General features: G+C 44.4%; 1 protein-coding gene across 3 annotated transcripts in view; it reads left to right on the top strand.

Moving 5' to 3' along the window:
• The window catches only part of LOC135394454 (lysosomal-associated transmembrane protein 4A-like), an 83,427-nt gene that overhangs the window by 5,469 nt on the left and 55,443 nt on the right, over window positions 1-22,515 (top strand). The window contains exon 1 of one of the 3 annotated variants that reach the window (XM_064625187.1): window positions 6,158-6,268. The exons of the other annotated variants lie outside the window; for them this stretch is intronic. The gene's annotated coding sequence lies outside the window, so the exon portion shown is untranslated. Of the gene's footprint in view, window positions 1-6,157; window positions 6,269-22,515 lie in introns of those variants that run through there. 3 annotated transcript variants of the gene reach the window in all.

Below are 22,515 nucleotides of genomic sequence, written 5' to 3'. Positions count from 1 at the left end.
GGTTCGGAGACCTTGTCGTCCTTCTAATTGTGAGTAGCAATCTGTACGCTGCCGTGCCTCCGAAACTTTTGAGGGGCTTCGACAGTTCAACGTTTAATTGGCATGGAAGCGTGCCTTTTGAAAGTAAATGAAACGTTCATCAAAGCCCCTCATTATGTCGCGGGGTATTTACAGTTTTCGATGTATCATAGCCGGCCTCGGTGGCTCAGTCGGCAGCATGTCCGCTTGCTCATCACAAGATCGCGGGCTCGAACCCGACTAAGGACGGTGGCAACTTGGTGGAAGGCAACAGGTTGCTCAGATGGTTGCTGTGATAGTTGCTCAGGGGCGTCAGATGTGATGTACAGTGTGTCGAGATTTCGGCAGACGTTAAAGAACCCTCAGGTGGGCAAAATTAATCCTGACCGCTGTGGTGTCGCACATGACGACAGTTGTCTCGTGATGTCAAGGTATTATTATCGAATTATCATAATGGAATCATGGTTGTTATAATGCTTCCTCTTCACTCAATACATAACTCACGTTGTGTTCTTCTACACGCGCAGTAATCTTTGCTTTCCTGATTATCGCGGGCAGAATAACATTCTTTGTCGCCTGAGATCAGGCATCGTCTCCTCTGGTGATATCATAACGTACTGACTGACTCGCGAAGCTGACACATTAGCAGCAATGTTTTGCGCTCACAAATTTACTGTATCGGCAAGAACAGCTGCTGTGCAAATTAATTAGTCCGGCTGCTTATGTGACTGCTCACTTGCCAATGTATTTGACAGTTATCGAATTTCTAACTGCACCCAGCATTGCAAGATATGCCAGAATGAACGAAAATCCTGAACGAAAAAAAAAAAGGAAGAGAGAGACAGAGACAAAAAAAACAAAAGAACAAAAGGTGGCATGTTCCCATCATCTGCTCCAATATTCTGCCATTTTGTTTTGCTGCCTGCCTACCTCACAAGTCATAACCAGACCGCGGATTTGCATGTTTTGCATGTTTCTTCTTCGGGCATGCAGAGCTTCAAGTGCAATATATTTGCATGTTTTGAGGCCATATGAATGCATTAGTGAAGGCATTAAAACGCATGAAAATGCACGTTACGGACGTTAGTGCATGTTTGTAAGAATACTGCATGTTTGTGCATCAATGTGTTGTTCAGTGACATGCGTTGTGCTGGTGCGACCTTCTTGGACGCCAGGCACATGAAGACGCGCGGAAGGCTGCGTTTGCTACAGATGCATGCCAAGCCTGCATGGGAGTCGACTCAGACTTGTACATATCTTGAGTACATACTCAAAATACAGTATTTTAAATACATTTTCCGGTATTTTGGTACTGTACTCAACACATTTTGTGACATGTATCTTTAAAGTATTTAAAGTACTTTTTTTCAGAATTTGCTACTCACTACTCAAAATACTTTTCTTCCGTGTCAAGCCGTATCCAGCACACTTCCTCGTTGTGTCCAGCTTTTCAGCTCAGTGGAACTTAACCCACTTTTCTATTTATTTTGGGGGGAATTTGGGCATCTGGTCATCTGGTACAATAGGCTGGTCCCACGCTTGGCCTTGCTTGTCAATAGCCCGACCCCCTTCGTCAGAAAACAATTCCTATTCATATTGCCAGGTGAATCCCCAGGGGATTAGGTACAAGAGAATTACAGCATTTATCTCCTTGGTCTCCAAAGCAAAGTTGTTGAGGGGAGCCTTTCAGCATACAAGCTTGTGCTTTCATTGAGATGTCAAAGTTTCAGCCCCGAAAACTTGGAACAGTATAGAATGGAATAGAATAGAAATAGAACAGAAATAGAAACTTCGGTTGCACTGGTGCACCTTGGTGGAGTAGTATATCGTGGTCTTCCGTCACCAGAACTACAAGTAGTCGATCGTGATGATTCAACCTTCTAGCCATTGTTGATGTCGTAAATGTAGAGTGTACACTGAATTCCTGTACAACACACATGAAAATAAACCATGCACATTTTGTATATTTTTGCACTGTTTGCCGCATTTGCTGCATGTTTAATGCTTGCTTCGGCACTTTAGCTGCATGTTTCGTGCATGTTTCGTCGTTTTTTGCTGCATGATTGCATGAATATTTAGTGGGTCTTTAGTGCATATAATTCCACGGTCTGGTCATAACCGACTACTATACCAGCAGCTGCTTGTGCTGGCAGTGTGTCAGCAGGTGCTCTTGGCTCTGCTCTAACAGACGGGATGATTTTTCACAACGTCAGGGACGCTCTCAGACCTTCCCTGTCTTTGTGATAGTAAGAAAAATTAGCTAGAGAAGGCATTATTTTATTATCTCTATGGTGCTCATATTGTTACTTTTGAAAATCCAATCCAATCCTAGGGTTTCTGTGTATCCCTACTTTTGGAAAACGGCCGATAGTTGTTCGGCAGCAACCCTCATGCATTCGGTGAAAGCAAGTAACGACGAGGAACGCTGTGAGAAAAATCCGCTTGCTTGCTTTTTAGGTGTTCGGAGAGATGAGCCTTGCAAATGCAATGAAGTCTAGTAGGGACGCGCAGCGCGTATGCCAAAAGTGGGCCAGTATATAAGTGAGTCGAGCTTTGTTGCGGGGCACCGCTGGCTCGCTTGCTATTAACGTATGGCAGTGACCAGCAGCTGTGAATTTTCTTTGGTTTAGCGCACAGAATGACGTGTATGCCACACGTCACTTCTCCTACATTTCTCTGTGTTGGCTAAATTCAGTGTGCAGTCAAGGGTTTTGTCCTCGGCGAGGAGCTGGAATTGGTCACAAGGGACATCGGATTCATATTTCCATGGAAAGACAACGGCCTTCTTAGAGTTAAGCGTAGAGAGTTGGGTTAGTTGGTAAGGATACACATACACTGCGCGAAAAAAAAAGAGAGAAACAAATAAAGAGTGCAAAAAGACACACTGGGGATTGTCCATGTCATCGTGTCTGCGTCTTTTTGCTTTTTTTCACGCTTTTCGCACGCCATGGTTGCACAATGCATCTTCGTAGCTGGCATTGGCGTATCAGTCAACACAAAATGCGTGGCAGCATTTGGATAAGTACAACGTTACTCACCACATGTGAGGCCGTCTGTGAAGGAAGGAAATGTCACTGGTTGCTTTCGTGGGGAGGGAGTGATGTTGTGTACGCTTCACAGAGCCTATCATAGGAGCCGATGTGGGATAAAATGCCGTACAAGTATGTTAGTCCGTACATGGCGATCTACTGCAGTACGTTTGACTTAGATGTGGTTGTCCTCGCTGAAGTAAATTGAACCTTTCATTACCGTACCTCTGTTTTTTTAACCTCAATTCATCGTGCCAGACAGAATTGGAAATGTATATGCCGAAAATCACCGCTTCGAGGTTCCCAAAAAGTTCCACACTTCCCCATGAATTTTGTCACATACAGGTAGGGTTCCGCATTTTCGGTTTTAATCGAAAAATATCGAAAAACATACGCCGGTTAAATTTACCCTCATTCGGTTTTAATCGAAAAACATCGAATACAGAGAAACATTCCAGGAACCTAGACAGATAAATTGCTGCACATGCCCAGCTTAAGATTCCAAGATGCCGAAGCAGGCTTTCGCTTATTACTCTTCTTTTCTTGGTATTTGCTATGGTTGGATGACCTGCGACCATATTGAGTGTTCCAGGGTTAATCCCTTTGTCCCGGATTGGGTGCGCTGGTCGCAAACCCATTCTTCTGTCATTGTATGTGCCCCACCTCGCTTGTGAGCCTTTTAGGGATGTGACGTCAAGTACAATCTCGGTCACCGACCCGTAGTTGTTTAGTGGAGAGGTTACGACAGTACATACACCGCCGCTTTCCACGTACGTCGGTCCTGTCTTTCTGTGGCACCCGAGATTGGAAGAAAAAGGAAGAGGGCCTCGGGCTACGTTTGCAAAAATCAAGATTTTGACCTCTCAGGCGAGGAAGATGTTGTCGTATGCAAGTATTTTCACGTGACAGTTAATGTTGACTGTGGAAGAGGCGCAGCGCGCATATCGGAGCATGTGCAATCGCGGCGCCACGTGAATCTGAAGAATCCTCGTAACGAACAATGTGAGCAAACGCCTTCCGGTCATTTCTTGCAGCACTTATAGAACTCGCGAACTAAAGAGCGCGCAACAATGTCTGACAAGAACCTTGGCAAGTATGCTTGCATTTAGTACAATAAGCTTAGATAAATTGTGCTTTCGTTGGTTTCGTGAATGCGCCATCACCTCGCTGTGGAGCAATAAAGTTTCTTTTGTGATTTCACAAACTGGTAATTCGCATTGGTGGTTGTTGTTAAGGCTGCGTTAGAAGCACAGTGCACTGAAATTGCATGGTAATTGCTATTCGCCGATAACTGCCGGGTAAACAATGTATACAGAAGGAAAAACATCGAAAAAAACATAGATTTCATGAAAATTAATAAACATCGAAAAACACACGCTGAATATGCCCAAAAATAAACATCAAAAACGAGGAACCCTACGTACAGGGTGTTCCTCCTGACGTGTTAAAAAATCGTATTAAAAATCTAATTGGCTGAAAGCTGTGAGGTCAACACTATTTATCTAGGGGAGCTTTTGCCATGACTTGTACGCACTTTTATCAATTGTAAGTAGTGAGAAATTTAATTTTTGGAATTAAGATTCGAAATGGCCAAATCAACCTCGTGCGTGTTGTTCTTTTTGTCTTTTTGCCAGCAACGGGAAGTGCGTGTCGGATTTACCCAAATTTCGTTGCAAACTTCATTCCCTATCAGGATGGAAATTGCTGAAAAAAACAAAACAAACAAACAAAATCTTTGCTTTGAGGTGCACAAACTGCTGACTGCGCTTCAAGCAGAGTTGTACGTAACTCATTATAACTCTTACCCAGTAACCAGTTACCTTTTTGGTAATGAAGTAATGATGTAGCTACTTTTATAAGAATTTTAAGGTATAACATACTCTGTTATAAAAATTGGAAACTCGTTACTCACGTTACTCATTCCTTTCCTTTATTTACGCTCGGCTTCAACATGGACGAGTTAGTTAGATAGTTTGTTTTTTGTTTGTTTTTCGTTGTTTTTTGTTTGTTTGTTTTTCTGTTCTAATTCTCGCCTAAACGCGGATCCTGAGATGGCATTGTGATTCTCTACTGATTCGCCGTGTTATAGTACAGGGTGTTCACCTGACCTGGACTACGAGATCCCGGCCTGATTGTATGCAGCTTGTGCGTGTCATTAGCCTAGCAGCGTATCCCGAGAGGAAACCTTAGTCCCAGTATTTTCTCTCCCACCCCCACACATGTGGGCTCCAGTGATGATCACTCGTTGGATCACAACATGGCACGTATGATAATCACATCAGTGTGGCCAGATTTGGACGAGATGTTCCACGTGAAGGTGACAAAAGGTGACGGGAACATAGTATTTTAGTGTCTTCTGTGTCTTACCTAAGTGAAATGACTCAGTAGATCCCACACGCCGTATTCGAATTTCAAGAAGCGTGCTCAGGTAAGCGTCTTCAATTTTTTTGTTAGCTGTAGCTGTTACCGTATCGAGGCGCTGCTTTTCACTAATGAATGAAATAGCTCATGAAGCCAATGCCGTGTAGTGAGAAGCAAGCCCGAGAGCTCTGTCAGATTTGATGGTTTACAACTGCGGAATAGCCATGCAAAGAACCAGCTGATACAACAGCTTATATACGTTGGTGTAGCGATTATCAGTTCACATAAGCGCACAATCACGTTGACGTCGTGTAACCTCCTAACGGGGATGCAAAAATAAGGGTACAAAAGCAGTCGCCGACATTGAATTTACAGGAAACAACAAAGGAAGTCAGCCTCGTTACTAATCAAGCGCATCCTATTTCCAATACATGCTTCATACAAAAGTGACTGTATCTGATGCAGCCATGCCTTTCCACAGCTATTTTTCAGTCTTGCCACAGAGGCTCTCTATACTCCAAGTATTCTTCGAAGCGAATTCCACGTAAATTACAAGACCGAATAAAGCACGTGTCAATTTTGATTTTGATATGGTTGTGGCTCTGCAATAGCTTGGTAACGTAAGAGTAATTCGTTACTGTCGGGTAATAGGAACGCGTTCCTTTTGCAGCTTTGATAGCGGGTAACGTATTTCGTTCACTTTTTCCATTAACGTGTACAAGTCAGGCTTCAGGTCTCGGGAAGAAGCAATGCAAGGAGGCCATGGAAATGCCCTTTCACTTTTCTGTACTTCTGCTGCTAACGGATGCTTGGTTACAAAACAAAGTTACCTGAAACAACAGTGAAGGGAACAGGAAGAGGTAAGGCACCATTCTATTCCGCCTCGTTTTCCACTAACTTGACGGAGAACTGAGCTCGGCCGACAATTTGCATGCATCGACACGGCGCCTTTTTCTTCTTCCTTTTTTTCTTCTTTTTTTAAGCTATTACCATTGTGGTAGGGGATGTATGTTGCATCGGAATGAGACAAAATGCGACATGCGTTTTCTGTTTCTGGCAAAAAAAATTATATAAAAAAATCAGAAGAACGGGCTGACATGGCAAATTTCCGTATTCACTTAAGAAAATTCAATTTCTCGCATTATAAAAGTAATAAAAGTGCTCGAATATAATGGAAGAAGCTCCCGAGCTAAATACCATTGAACCCCCCCATTTCCGGGGAAGTGCATTTTTAATGTAATTTTTTAAAACGTTGGGTTGAAGAACCTGTATAGTAACCGAAAACCGGACATCCTTGTTGTCTCCGATGTTGGAATTGAACTCAGTTGTTTCGCGTGGAGAGTGACAGATTGTTACATCCTGCTGCAACCGCATGCATTTCTGATGAACAGCGTCAGATTGATGTCACGAAAACTCTGTTATCGTATACGCCATTTGCTGTCGTAGCATTGCTTTTGACTAGTTACAGAGCCCTAGCTATGGCACTGGCCAGATGTGTCAAGTGACTGGCAGATTATGACGTGTGATATGCTAGCTCATGTGATTTGTAGAGAAGGAATTCACACTGCACGGTAGATTGTCAGCAGGCAGTTAGACTAAGTAGTGTCATATACTACATTGTTTCAAAAATCAGCAAAGCATGTTTATTTAATTGCAGGAACACTCAGGAATGAGAAAGCACTGTGTCACACAGGCTATACTATATTGTGAAAAACAGAAATACCCCACACAGATTGCACGACTAATTAAATAAGATTTTTTTTTGTCAACATCAACATCATCGAACAAATCACACACTAATCAAATCCTATTCGAGTTATACAGCGAAACGATTTTTGACGAAAACAAAGCAAGGACAGCTAGGGTCTTATCGCTCGAGACACCTCCCGGAACTCTACCAGCTCACACCCAAGATGAATGTTTCAAGGGATATCCTAAGAGTGGCGTCTGTTAGCAAATGCTCTCCGCCTCTGCTTCCAACACGTGCCTTGTCACAGTCATTCGGCGTGCGGCCCCTCTATCCTAAGCCTTAAGATGGGGACATCTGCAGTGCCACCTACAATACCTATAAAGACTGATCTTCCACTTTGCCTCGACAGTGGGCTCGGCTCTTCTGATAGCAGAATGCCTCACATGTTTGTTCTGCTTTTGAAGGTCATTAACAAGGACCACGTACCTTGTACAAAAGACAGTCATTTTGTTATTAGTATGCCGAGCCAAAGGAAGCTAGCTGTTACAACGCAGAAAGCAAGATGGGATGCAAGCAAGAGCTTCCATGATGCTGTCATAAGGGATGTCCGGCAGCCAAGGTGTTCCGTCGCAAGGTGATCGTGACACACCGTTGTCGACAAATTTAGTGAATACGGGTGAACGCAGTGGGGAGGGAGTGGGGGGGGGGGGGGCAAAATGTGTCATACAGGGTAATGTAGTCTAAATAAACACAGGAATATTCCACACAGACTACACACGATTAATGAAGTCCGCTCTAATGAAGCTCTCAGCGAGATTTAGTGAGAGCAAGATTTTCAACGAAAACAAAGCCTGATTTAGGCTCTAGTCTTTGCTGAGACGTGCCGGTCAAGTCTCACTCAGTCCTGTTTAGTGCACAGCAAAAATGTCTTATGCGTTGAAACAACTACTTTCCACCGGGCTCCTCTCCCGGACACTTCTGTGGCGGAGTGCCATAAATAACTCTCAGAGAGACAACTTTCACCAGGCAGCTTGTTGACCACTGGAACACAAGCGCCTCGGAGGGTTCCTAAACCAAAAGACGTGTTCAATTTTCCGTTGACGAACATAGGTTGCCAAACGTGCAGAGGTTTCCCAATTCCGACCAGTAGAGCTGCCACCCTGGACGCGAAATATGAACATTCTTCGAGCTCGTTGTTTTCCACGATATGTTCGTGAAACTCATGAAATGCGTGATGAATTGCAGCTTTGATACACAAATATTGGCCGTACTGAGTTCAATACTCCAAATGTTTATTGCCTTGAGGCGTGCTCACAGAGGCAGATATGTCGCAGGAACATACTGAAGGGGCGAAGGGATGGTGGTTTCTCGCTAGTGTTGATTAAAGCAGTCTAGACGCTACGTCATCATCGACGTACGTATCTTCCCGCTTCAGCTAGTCCTTTTTCGTGCATCCATCTGCCTCGAAGTGGACAGAGCTGTGTTCCCCCTAATACATGCTGCAGTGCTAAATTGCCCACGCCATGAAGGCGGTTCCTTGGCACGTGGCCAGCGATGTACAGCATAGGCCGAGGAAGGAAAACGCATTTCTTCCCTTCGTGCACGACAGTAAGTAGCATGCAGACAGAAAACATTCATACAGTTACATTTGCGATACATTTCTCTTTATACTCGTGCCTCAGTGTATTGGACAGCCACATAGCGACTCCTGTACATTTTCTTTTGGGTATGTTTTGAATATTTAGGGCGATCCACGACAATAGGGTCAAAAGTCTTCTAAATTCATGTTTCATTTTTCATCACAAAATTGCGTTGCATATACTTATTTCTGATGTGACTAATCACTCGTATGGTGTTGTTGGAACAGCCAGTGCCACTCTTGATGAGTTTCCAAAATTAATAATTTTCCTAATTAGTAGAAGGTGTTGGTGGTTTAAATCTACTGTAATTTCACACGTATAAGCCGCACTGCAGATATGCCGCAGTACCCGTTTTTAGGAACGTTTGGAAAATTGACTATCCTTGACTTTGCTGACCAAGAGCGAGGGAGGCTCCGCCCCCAAATGGCGCGCCAATAGGAGGACTCGGGAGGCGGAGCGCTGCGGCCTCTGCTCTTGCCTAATAGATGGCGCATCGGTAGCGCTCGGATCGGGATATGTGAGCCGCTGTCGTCTGCTTCTTCCGGTAGAGCTACGACCTTGAAGCCTCTGCTCTCGCGTAAGAGATGGCGCTACATTGGCGCTCGGTAAGGGCACGTGTGGTCGTCCCAACTTTGAGCCTCGACCTTGAGACTGGCCGGTAACCTAAATTCCGATGACGCGGCGATTGCAAACCATAGTGCGTAGTTTTGACGATTATGCTTCATGGATGTATTATTTTGGCCAGTTCAACGTTTATGAAAACGGAAAGAAATGTTGCTGCTTTTGTTCTACTCCTCGCACTGAAATAAATCATTTAAAATAGTTGTACTGTGTGTGGTTTTTTTTTTTTTTTTCCTTTTTGTAAGTAGTTACGCAAGTATACTGCGTAGTTTTGACGATTATGCTTCATGGATGTGTCATTACATTACCAAATTTTTGGCCAGTTCGACGCTTCGCTCCGCTCTTATGCGTGAACATTGTCTCAACTCGTGAAAAAGGAAAGAAATGTTGCTGCTTTGTTCTACTCCTCGCACTGAAATAAATCATTTAAAATAATTGTACTGTTTGTGTGTCTTTTTCTTTCTTTTTGTAAGTAGTTACGAAGTATGTAAAAAGGAAAGAAATGTTGCTGCTTGTTCTACTCCTCAAACTGAACTAAATCCTTTGAAATAATTATACCCTGTGTTCCTTGTTTCTTCCCCTTTTTGTAAGTAGTTACGGAAGAAAATAATTGTGCTGTGTGTGTTTCCTTTTTGTAAGGGTTCCGGGACATTTGATCGAACGTCGTTTGGTCGAAAGCCGTTTGATCGAACGCGGGACATTTGGTCGAAAGGCATTTGATCAAACACCGTTTGATCGAGACGGCAGCGGTCGTTTGATCGATTGTTTTATTCGTTCGCTTGGAGGGTTGATGTTTCACTCTGTGTAATCCGCTCGCCCATAAACACATTCGTCATCCTAATCCACTTTTTCGCATCCAGAAAGCGATCTGATGGTGTGCTTTTTTTTTTTTTTTTTGCTATTTATTTGCATTAAGTGCTGAAACTGCGTTTGCACGAGCTTTGAAAGTAAAGTTAGACGTTTAACTCCACTCTCCTCCTCGTGGCTGATACTGCCTGAGCGCATTGCTAAAAGTACGCCCAAACATTTCATTTTCCAAAATGCTCCGCAACCCGGGACAATTTATTCCTACGCCCACGCTAACGTGAGACATATTGTTCGCAGCATTTTTCTAACCTATCTACCGGAAATATGCAGAAGGTATCAGGGCCTTGGAGAATTGCTTCTTAATCTTGTCACGTTGTCTGTGTGTTCTCAGAACACACAGACAATCATACAGACTTTCCCAAATTGGAGTTCTAATTTCTCTTCTCGCTTCCAAGACTTAAGCAACGGGGGTGGCGATGCCCTCATTCGCACATTGTGCTGTTTTCTAGACGGGCGGAAATCCCTGAACACATGGGATGAGCGACCTGTAGCCTCTAACCATGACACCCTTCACCGCTGGAGGCTACAATGTGGAACTCGAGAGAAGCCCACAAATATGGGAGGATGAGATAAGTGTACTTAAGCGTATTTTAAATATAAATACGCCTAAAACGGTATTTAAATATAAATACATTTTTCTTGCCTGTATTTAAATACGTATTTTAAATACATGTATTTATATTTTAAATACAAAGTGTTTAAATACTGCCCATCCCTGGTGTTCTGTTTCATGAGCTATCCACAATGCCGCTCCTGTATTTTTGGAAGCATAGAACCCCGCCGAACCATTATTTCAGCCCTCTACAACCAGGGGCCATAGGCTAAGCCCAGTGCTTGTGCATTCTTTCCGGAACCCGGTGCAGAGCAGCCTGTGGCACTGACTGTTGTCTGAGTTAAGGGACACAAACCCGTTTTCTTCCGACAGTACTTAAAGTAAAATCAGTTCAAGCAAAGATACTTAATTAAGTACCATTTAGCTATCGAGCCTCTCTTCGGACGCGGGATCATTTTTTTCGGAACCCGCCGCTGCTGCGGTCCCCCCCCCCCCCCCCCCCTTTTGTCTGCTTCTGATTCAAGTGGACTTTGTTTCATCCATTTTTTGTGTAAATTAAGTCGTATTTATAAGATTAGTGTTGTCATACATATGTTGAAATTTTGTTTACCCTGCACGATCTAACGCTTAGAAAGAAACGAGGCACATCTGCAATATTGGGTATTGCCACATGAAAGGTCTTTTTCGTACTATCGAACGATAGCGTCCTCACCATTCTGGGACGAAGAGTTACTAAGATACGCTGATTAAACTTTGTGTTGTTTTGTATATATGTGTGTGTGTGCGTGTTTCCCTGTATGCACTTTAAAATTTTCCGGAAAAGTAACTACGCGCGACAGCCATGTGGTAATGACCTGTCGCAAAGTCCATACTCTTGTCTTGTCTATAATCCTAAAGATATTTCGGTTACTTTACCGAGAAGCAGCAGCTTCAAGAAGCAGTACAAGGTTCGATTTTAAAAATGTTCTTATGACCGCATATACTTATTATCCTCTGACAAGACGCAATAAAAAGCGCTTCGATCCATGTCTCACGGCCAAAGATCTCTAAATACGCAGTTGACATCGGAGTTGAAACCGGAAAAAGTAAAAGAAAACACTTTGTTTTCTGAGTTTGTTTCCAACAATATACGTTCAAGCAACAATGCTTACCGGTTGCAATGGGCCGAATTTGGAAAACGTTCGATGTATAACGCGCACGAGTGCATGACGCGCACCGCAATGCTGCTACAAGTTTACTGCCACCAGCATGCACAATAAAAGAAGGCGGTGTATCATTGATGGATATGCTTTATTTGAAACACACCGATGCAACAGAGTCGGTGTCATAGTATACTTCAGTCTTCTCTCCGCTTTCCGTTTCGCGCCACTTCTCAATCATGCCATGCGCGAAGTCCAAGAACGTGAAAAACCCAATTCAAAAACAAATGCGGCCAGTGCGTTTACAAAACTGAGCAGCGTTTTATATTCTTTGTTGGTGAGTTCAGTTCAACCAGATCTCACACACTTTTAACCGTTTATGAAGTCCAGTGCCCTTTCGCCGGTTTTGTCAACTGACCGTAAGAGATTTGTGAGAAACTCACAGCACACCCTTGAAGACGCTAGTACGGCACCGTTCTGAAAAGGAACTCTGCAGGAAAATATTTCCGCGTGTTACGCGCACCGTTAGATAACGCGCAGGACTTCTTCCGAGCACTTTTTTTGCTGTATTACGCGTGCGTTATACACCGGAAAATATGGTATATTTTTTCCTTCTTTCTTTTTAACTTACGCCCTAGTTCTTCGTATGCCGACGACTCCCTTCGTACTTGGTTTCTTTGTGCACAATGGTAAATGTGGGCATGTAGTCCAGACAGTAGGTTCCTAAAGGGGTAAGACCGTTTAGGAACCTTCCTTCATTGCTCTCTTTTTCTTTCACCCATTTGTATACTGTCTGGACTACATGCCGACATTGACCATTGTGCACAAGGAAACCGAATGTCTCCGGTGTCTTCTCAGCCGGAGTCTTCGACCTCTTCGGGAGGACGCTTTCTTTCAAGCGTCCTCCCGAAGAGGTCGAAGACTCCGTCTGGATATGCACTATAAAGACCGTACGTGACCGCATATAGTGTCACTCTTGTCTTGGAACATGTTTCATCCGAAGAGTCTCGTTGCTGCTTAACTGTCATGGAGATCAGCTCAGACGTGCTGCAGGATATCGCTGCCCAAAGTAAGATAATCAGTTTCATCATTTCTTAAATGAAAAGTCGTGAAAATGGTCACTGATATTGTTGAGTGATACTCATCTATTCCTCCCGGTTTTTATGAAATTGCATTTTTATGAAATTGCAAATTTATTTGCATTAGGTCAACCTGAGGTCATCAGATGGCTCATGGAGCAAGGTGCACTGCGTAGCGACATGCGTTGCAGACTATGCAATCGTCCTGCGACGCTGTTCAGCCCGGCTACGGGTACGGCAAGATGGAGGTGCAGGAACCACGGCCACAACTGGGGGGAATCTGTCTTTCATGATTCCATGTTCAGGAAGTATAAGATTCCACTGAGACTCGCCCTGAAGCTGATGCATATCTTCGCTCATGACCGGCACACGTACAAGTATTTAACCCTGGAGTGTTCGAGAACTGCATTCAACGCTATTTGGACGAACAGCTGTGGCGGAGGCATGTTCAGAGGATGGGACTTGACCCGTTCATCAACTTCTTGGAGTGTGTTGGTACAGCAAAAAGTCGCGTCTTCTCGGGAACAGAGGGGCTCCGATACCAAACACGTCCCGTCTCTCGCAACCAGAACTTGGGCCATCATCCAGCACGCTCTCAACGACGACACAGTACTGTACCTAGCCACAGGCGTACTATTACGGCTGTCATACCACGTGTGCCAACTTCCATGGCAGGCGTCGTCGGTACTACAGGTATGTTTTTCATTTTCGTCGCTATTTGTTTGTTCAATTGTTCAGTAAGCAAATCTGACCGCCGGCATCTCACATCATTCCTATTTTTCAACCATCAGAGCGTGCGGGTCCTTCTCCGCCACAGACCAACGCCGCGACTACAGCTGTAACGGTTTCTGCACGCCCAGGTTCGAACGCGCAGGCAGTTCGACGGGTACAAACTGCACGAAGACATCGGATGCAGCAGGTCTCACCTTACTCGCGACCAAACGCGTCAAGCGCGGCTCCAGCTGTTACGGCGACTCTAAGCAATAGAAACAACGTTCCCGTCATTGTAAGTTTGGCCACCGCACCTTTCCCAGTGCAGGTAATGCCGACGCCCATAATTCTTTTGCATCCCGGGTTCGGATACCAACACCCACTACCCCTGGGTTTTAACGTCCCTCATGGCGGTGTGGCTTTCCCCCTGCAAAACACCAGTTTCATTGTACAGTAGCAAGTAACAACATTAAGACATGGATGTGCCCAAGCTGCTAGTCAATAAACGGATGTTTAACTACCTACTCTTTGTGGTTTGTTTCTTTTCGCTTCAATCATTATCTCCGAAGGGCAAGAGCAGCATTTTCATTACAACCGGGCGACGAACATTACGGTGCACGGACATTTCGGTGCATGTCGGTGCGCAGCATGTCGGTGCAACATGTCGGTGCGCGGACAACAGGGAAGAAAAAGAAAAAAGAAAGGCGTTGGTAACTTGGCGTACTTCCGTAACTACTTACAAAAAAGAAAGAAGAAAAAGAAACAGACACAGTACAATTATTTCAAATTATTTATTTCTGTACGAGGAGTAGAACAAGCAGCAACATTTCTTTACTTTTTGCATACTTCCGTAACAACTTACGCAGGTTTAGCAGTTAATGCAAATAAATAGCAAAAAAGAAAGAGGCACACACACAGTACAATTATTTTAAATGATTTATTTCAGTGTGAGGAGTAGAACAAAAGCAGCAACGTTTCTTTCCTTTTTCATGAGCTGAGACAATATTCACGCATAAGAGCGGAGCGAAACGTCGAACTGGCCAAAAATTTGGTAATGTAATGACACATCCATGAAGCATAATCGTCAAAACTACGCAGTACACTTGCGTAACTACTTACAAAAAGAAAAAAAAGAAGCACACAGTACAATTATTTTAAATGATTTATTTCAGTGTGAGGAGTAGAACAAAAGCAGCAACATTTCTTTCCTTTTTCATGAGCTGAGACAATGTTCACGCATAAGAGCGGAGCGAAACGTCGAACTGGCCAAAAATTTGGTAATGTAATGACACATCCATGAAGCATAATCGTCAAAACTACGCAGTACACTTGCGTAACTACTTACAAAAAGAAAAAAAAGAAAGAAAAACACAGTACAATTATTTTAAATGAAGAGCGGAGCGAAACGTCGAACTGGCCAAAAATTTGGTAATGTAATGACACATCCATGAAGCATAATCGTCAAAACTACGCAGTACACTTGCGTAACTACTTACAAAAAGAAAAAAAAAGAAAGAAAAACACAGTACAATTATTTTAAATGAAGAGCGGAGCGAAACGTCGAACTGGCCAAAAATTTGGTAATGTAATGACACATCCATGAAGCATAATCGTCAAAACTACGCAGTACACTTGCGTAACTACTTACAAAAAGAAAAAAAAGAAAGAAAAACACAGTACAATTATTTTAAATGAAGAGCGGAGCGAAACGTCGAACTGGCCAAAAATTTGGTAATGTAATGACACATCCATGAAGCATAATCGTCAAAACTACGCAGTACACTTGCGTAACTACTTACAAAAAGAAAAAAAAAGAAAGAAAAACACAGTACAATTATTTTAAATGAAGAGCGGAGCGAAACGTCGAACTGGCCAAAAATTTGGTAATGTAATGACACATCCATCAAGCATAATCGTCAAAACTACGCAGTACACTTGCGTAACTACTTACAAAAAGAAAAAAAGAGAAGCACACTGTACAATTATTTTAAATGATTTATTTCATTTCTTTCCGTTTTCATAAACGTCGAACTGGCCAAAATAATACATCCATGAAGCATAATCGTCAAAACTACGCACTATGGTTTGCAATCGCCGCGTCATCGGAATTTAGGTTACCGGCCAGTCTCAAGGTCGAGGCTCAAAGTTGGGACGACCACACGTGCCCTTACCGAGCGCCAATGTAGCGCCATCTCTTACGCGAGAGCAGAGGCTTCAAGGTCGTAGCTCTACCGGAAGAAGCAGACGACAGCGGCTCACATATCCCGATCCGAGCGCTACCGATGCGCCATCTATTAGGCAAGAGCAGAGGCCGCAGCGCTCCGCCTCCCGAGTCCCCCTATTGGCGCGCCATTTGGGGGCGGAGCCTCCCTCGCTCTTGGTCAGCAAAGTCAAGGATAGTCGGAAAATTTTCGGGCAGATCAGCCGCGCTCGCAGATCAGCCGCGGGCAATACAACACCACCGATTGTGCGACAAAGGAGACCACAGAGAAGGCCATAAACCCTGGGGTCCATACTCTGGGGTCGGCATGGTGTACAATAAAGGAGGCCAGTTCTAGTGTTGTATCAAGATCGGATTGTGCCGTTGTTGTGTGTGTTTCATGGATCGACGAGCCACTGGCCTTCCCGAAGACATGTATCACTGTAACCACTTTCGTTAAAGCTGCTTGGCGTAAGGCACCAGGTCTACTGGAATGTGGGCGAGGCCCTGTTACACATTGTTTGTGCATTGGCAGGGCGATGCTGTTCAGAGACAGTGTCGGCCCTTTCGTTAAAACCGTCGTGTGGGGAAAAAAACAAGGGAAAACTCGTCATCAGATATGCCGCACCGGTAGATAAGCCGCAGAGCGCCGGTGAAAAAAAAAAAAAAAAATTCACATAAGCCGCAGCTAATACGCGCGAAATTACGGTACATTATGAAGTCCACCGAAGTGAAACAAAAACAGGAAAACATGCAGACATGAAAGTTTAGGGGGTCTGGAAATAATATATGAAGGTCTCTTTTAGATGAAACACAAGCAGACTAGAGGATGTGGGACAGTGTTTTACCCGTCACCAAAATTAAGCAGCAGGATAGCGGCGAAGTAAAGTAATTCGGGGAATACATTGTAGCGGCAAAGCGCCACTCCACCCAAAACAAACACTGTATTAGTGTAGCTACAAATTGAAAATGCTAGCGCGGTACTGCTACCACGTAAAAGCAACGGAAATACGTTTCCGGAATTTCTTAGCTGCAGTGAAGCCGTCGTTCAGGCACATTTTACAAAATACGTATATCTAAAAACGGTGTACAGAAATTTGTTCAAGCCGACGGAATGCAGCATCAAATACACAATCTAAGGCCAAGATGATGTTGTCTTTGAAAAATAATATGCTCATTCAAGAGATAATTCGATAGGGATAGCTTTACGATCAAATAAGAATGATTGTCCCAACGTCTGTCGACTCGCTATTCGTAAATCAATAAAGAAGAGAGTATACAAATGCACTGCAACTAAAGCAGGTGAAAACGAATTGTAGAAAATGACATCTAATCAGCTGGTTTTCCATGAAAATAATCTGTTCAGTTGTGAGTCGGTGCTGCATTGTGTACGTGATTCTTAGTCTGTTTGTTTCCTGTGTGTAGTTTCATAAAACTACACTGACTAGAAGCAGATGACCCGTGCGTTCTTCCCCATAGTTTTAACGGGGATTCCTACATGGAAGAGAAATATCGCAGTGCCTACTTTCCCGAAATCGGAACTTAGTGTTTCAGGTTCAAGTGCACTTATCGCGTGAGCCTCCGCAGCAGTGGACATGGAAGCTCCTCATTTAGTGCTATTATCATTTCTCTGTGCTGCCGCGTCAGATAGCGTGTCTTTACTGCGTTTGCCGTAGGATATATCTGACTTGGTGGCCGCTGACATGCATCCAATATTTTATCCCCGGTTGGTCCATGTCAGTCAGCAATGCTGTGTTCTATTTTAAGCGTGCCATTCTAGTGGGCAGACTTGGGTGGGTCCCTCTTTTTTTCGTCTCTGTAAATAAAAGATGCCGCTTTTGACCAGAGCCGAACATTTTGCTAGTCCTTCATCTGGGCCGTTTCACCTTTGCTGCATTAAATGAAAACTTCAATGTACATGCTGCATCTAAACTGGACATTGGTGGTGGGCACTGTACGCAGCCTTATCGTTAAAAGTGCCAACAAGGTGCCATTTTTCTCCAGAAAGCAGCATTTAGATGTGGGATACACCTACTCCCCTGCGTATGCGAACTTGCTATGTGAACATGCTTGCGCCACGACGAATAGTAAAGGGTACTTCGGGGAGCAACTCGAGAAGCTGAGCCTCCCGTTCTTGAACCTACGCCCGAGGAGGGCAGTTCACGTGACAAGGTTGTACCACATGAGAGTAGGTAACTGGTCGATGAGGTTCGATGATGTCGGTCTCCCATCGAGGACGCATTGAGGCAAGCGTCTTGTTACGGAAGTGCTGGTGGGTGGGAAGGCGTTAATAGATCTTGTACAGGATGGGCTGCATTGTGTCTAAAAAGCACATAACATGATCATGTTAGCGCACTCAAGCATCAATTCGAGTTAGTTGTTGTTTGCTTTCTTCTTCTTCAGTTTGGTTTGTAAGGGAAAAGGAGGTTACCAAAATAGACGCACTGCGCCTGCGGTGTGCATGACGCAGGAACAGCTAATCACAAGCGGACATTCTCTAGCTAACAAGGTGGAGTAGTAGGTAGTAACATGTAGAGTCACTAAATAAGGGACATTGAGCACAGGATACGTCAAAATAAGAAGAATAAATCAGTTATAAGGAAATAAGTTTAATAATTTTGATTCAGTTGATTTTTAAATGATCCTATACGTGGTGTATGTAAGGGAGTAATGTATGTAAGCAAGTAATGTAATGTATGTGGTGGTTTATGAGTCTAACAGTACCTTTCAGTTTAGAGTAATGGGCTTAAGTGTGTGTGAAATAATAGCAAGCGAAAACTTTAGTTTGTAAGAGCATGAAATACTGTATGAGTAGTAATTTTCACGAGGACCTATTTTCCGCGAAATTCGCGAACGTACTTTTTTTCGCGAATTTAGAGTCCCGCGAAATATTTCAACCAATGACAGAAAAATATGAGAACGAAATATGTAAGAAATGTTATCTAGGACGCTGAGGCAACTTATGTACACGGGGTTTCTTACGCTATTAGACTGCATCGCCTCGCACTTAAGTTCGCCGCTGCAACTGGAGACAGTAGTTCAGCCTTCACGTATGAATCCCACGCGAATGCAGGCGTGCCGTGATACCAGTTCCTTGTAAGCCTGGATCGTCCATCAAGCGTGTATATATGCACTCTTTTTTTTTTTTTGATTGCGTGTTAGCGCTGCGAAGCAACTGTGGCTATGAGCGGCGTACAGATGTGGACAGACGGAGAGAGGACAGCAGGAAGGAGTGGGGGACAGAGGGATTAGTATGCGTCCTGGGCCGACTTCAGGGGGAACTGTGCCGACATTCGTCTGGAAAGTCTTCGGAAAACCCAGGGAAAACCTCAGACAGCACAGCCGGCGGTAGGATATATATGCACTCTGCCACGCGGATACCCTTTGTAGAAGTTGCCGCATCACTATCGAGTGCCAATCGCACCTGCTCGATGCGATGACAAGAATGACAGGAAACAGGGCAATTCGGCAATGATACAGATATAAGCCGATTAGGACCCTCTAATCACAGCCCTTTCATTCAGAAATTCTCAAAAGGAAGACAATTTGAACGAGCTACCCAGTAGTGATACCTTTGGTGGAGGGCCCCAAAGAGACAGGGTCGACGCACCGCAGTACGGTGAATCTAAGGTTCCGTGCATAATAGCCTGATCCTCGCTTCTCACAAATTCGCGAATTATTAAGCCCGCGAATTTGACCACTTATACAGTATGGGGGAAAAGGAAAAGCATTACATATTTCTGTCATTCGCGTGCTGCTGTCTGTACGAAATGTTTACATAAATGCTTCAAGCAAACGAGGAAAGCTCTCGGCATTACAGAAGCTCTCTCTGGATCCAGCAGATAATCACATTGTAGAGGATAGCTTGAATTAAAAAAACAGTATGTGATGGTCCGAGATGTCAGAAATGTTAAAGCATTAATTAGGTGTTGATGCAGACTTAGGATAATTACAAAGAAGCATTCTGGTCACCGTTGCACATGTTTCATGCCCTACTACACTTACTCAGTGTCCCTACCCTAAAATAAGTTGCGTGTCAGTATCGTCAAAAATCACTTAGCTCTAGACCAGCAGCATGGCCGAGCGGGTTAAGGTGTCCCGTTCGTTGGTGGTAGCCCAGAATGCATACTAACCCCACTGTGCCCCACTCCTTCCTGCTGTCCTCTCTCCATCTGTCCAAGTCTGTATGCCGTTCATGGCCACAGTTGCTTCGCGGTGCTAACACGGATGAAAAAGAAAACCTTGCTCTAGTGGTGAGAAAGTCTGAAGATTCTTCGAATAGGCCTGAGACGTCTTCTTGGTTGTCTTGGTTGACGTCGGAGGGTTGTCTTCCGGTGTTTTCTTCGCCGTCACCCTGTAGCACACACACTTGCACATGTCACACAAATGAACAAATTGGCTGTGCAGCAACCTGGACTAGACAATTTAGACCGATCGTTGAGCCATACTGCTACTTAAAACAATCTATCGTCACCGCCACTCATCTCAAAGTTCCCCGGGGTGAAAACCGCGACTACCCCCTTCGTGTTCACATTCTTCAGTCTTCCAGCATAACCACGGAAGGTCTCATCCAACTCCGTCTCATCCAACCATCCCTTATACAACCCAAGGAAACTGGGCTCACACACGTAACTCCACGGAGCATCCCTGTTTTTCTTGGGCGGAAAAAGTGTCACCACACGAAACACGTGACACAAAAGACGGCTGACCGCGTTACATAAAAACAATGGTTTGCTTTTGAGTTTCAAATGTCAGAGTGCAAAGACAATCCCCAGGATTTGTGGGCCAAAAGGTTCTGGACGAAAAACACGTGGCGTTGGGTTACCGTTAAACATTCCAAACGACCCGACAATGGCATGCCTGGTCTAGCCACAGGGGGCCGAGAACAAATGGAACACACTCCGACTGTCCCTCCAACGCATCCGACAAAACATCTCGAAGCACCCAATTTGGGGATCTCGAAGCTGTCATGGCCAACCCAGTCAGTGTCTCTTCTTTAAATTAACTTGAAAAAAAAAAAAAAGAATTAAACACCAATTCGCACAACAACTTGGTGCCCTGTGACAGGCATTCACAACATCCCGAAAATGGCTCAAGCGCTGAGTCAGCTGAAGAATCTAGAAAAGAGCAACTACCCTGTACGGCGCTTCAAGCTAACGGTTTACCTGAAGACCAAAGGACTGTACAAGGATGCAGAAGCAGAAGGACGATGCAGAAGCACTCAACATCATCGTACAGTCACTCGGGACAAATCAGACAATTTACGTCACCAATCAAGTAACTGTGAAAATTGTCTGGAGAAAGCTAGAAGACGCTAACAAGGGAAATGTCCTCGGACAGAATCACACATCGAAGCGTGATCTCAGTCGTACCAAGTGGAGGAATGGAGAAGCAGGCGCAGAATACATGCAGCTGATTCGATACTTGGCAGAACAGCTGTGTGTACTATTGAAGACGCCGAAGTTAGCTCGATAGCCATCCAAGGCCTCCAAAAGACGTACTGCACCGCTGCCAGGAGTTTTGACGCCAGTACTACATCAGAAATGACCAAGAGAGAAGTGATGTTCTGAGGCTTAACAACATAGAAAGGACAAATACATACAGAGCCTCAAACTGTCTAAGAAATGAACGATGAAAGATGAAGGTCACTGAAAATGTTAGCCAGCTGTAGGACTCAAACCCACATCTTCTGGATTACCGGTCCAGGGCTCTACCAATTGAGCTAAGCTAACACGCATCATCAGCGACTTCCATGGGTACGTCTGAAGGGACAAACCAACCACTCTCTCCCACTCATCCTCCTTTCACTCTCACATTTTTCTTACTCATACACACATTCATACGACGGGATGGATGCAAGTGGCAACTGTTGAACAAGAGAGAGAGAGCCTCAGAACATCAGTTCTCTCTTATTCAACAGTTGCCGCTTGCGTCGATCCTAGTTGATGTCCGACGGAAGCAAAGCCCGGTAGATACATTCAGAAACGCCTTTGACATAGGGGATGACAACGCGTGTCTGACGGGTGCAGTTCCCGTCTTGTGGTCCAGATGCTTGCATGCGTTTGCGAGTGTTCTCAATCAACCTGCGTGGGTAGCCACGTTTGTCCAAGTAATCTGCGATAGTCGTGTCCTCAGAAGCCCATAACTCGGTGCAGGATGATAACTGTTCAGATCGGTGAAATAACGTTCGAACCACACTCCGTTTGTGCTCCATGGGGTGGGGTGAGTCAAAACCAACGAACCTGCCGGTATCGCAAGGCTTTCAGTTAGCACACGTTTGAATGCCTCCCGAGCTACATCGGTGCACACACACATCCAAGAAAGGAAGCTTGCCATTTTGTTCCATATCGTAAGTGAAATTGAGCGATGTCTCAATGCTGTTTAGGACCGAGTGAAACTCAGCAACGTGGTCACTGTTCACAATCACGGACGTGTTGTCGTCATAGCGTCGAAAACTTGACTGTGTGGCAAAATCGTTCCATGGCAGTTTCTTCAGTATGCTCCATGACAAGATTTGCCAACATGACTGACACGGGGCTACCCATGGTGCAACCTTCGATCTGGTTGTAAGTCCTGCCATTGAAGGTGAAGTGTATCTGGTTGAAGC

Source organism: Ornithodoros turicata, chromosome 5 (assembly GCF_037126465.1).
Source record: "Ornithodoros turicata isolate Travis chromosome 5, ASM3712646v1, whole genome shotgun sequence".
NCBI lineage: Eukaryota > Metazoa > Arthropoda > Arachnida > Ixodida > Argasidae > Ornithodoros > Ornithodoros turicata.
Note: the sequence above shows the minus strand (reverse complement) of the source record. Positions and strands in the feature narration are given on the sequence as shown.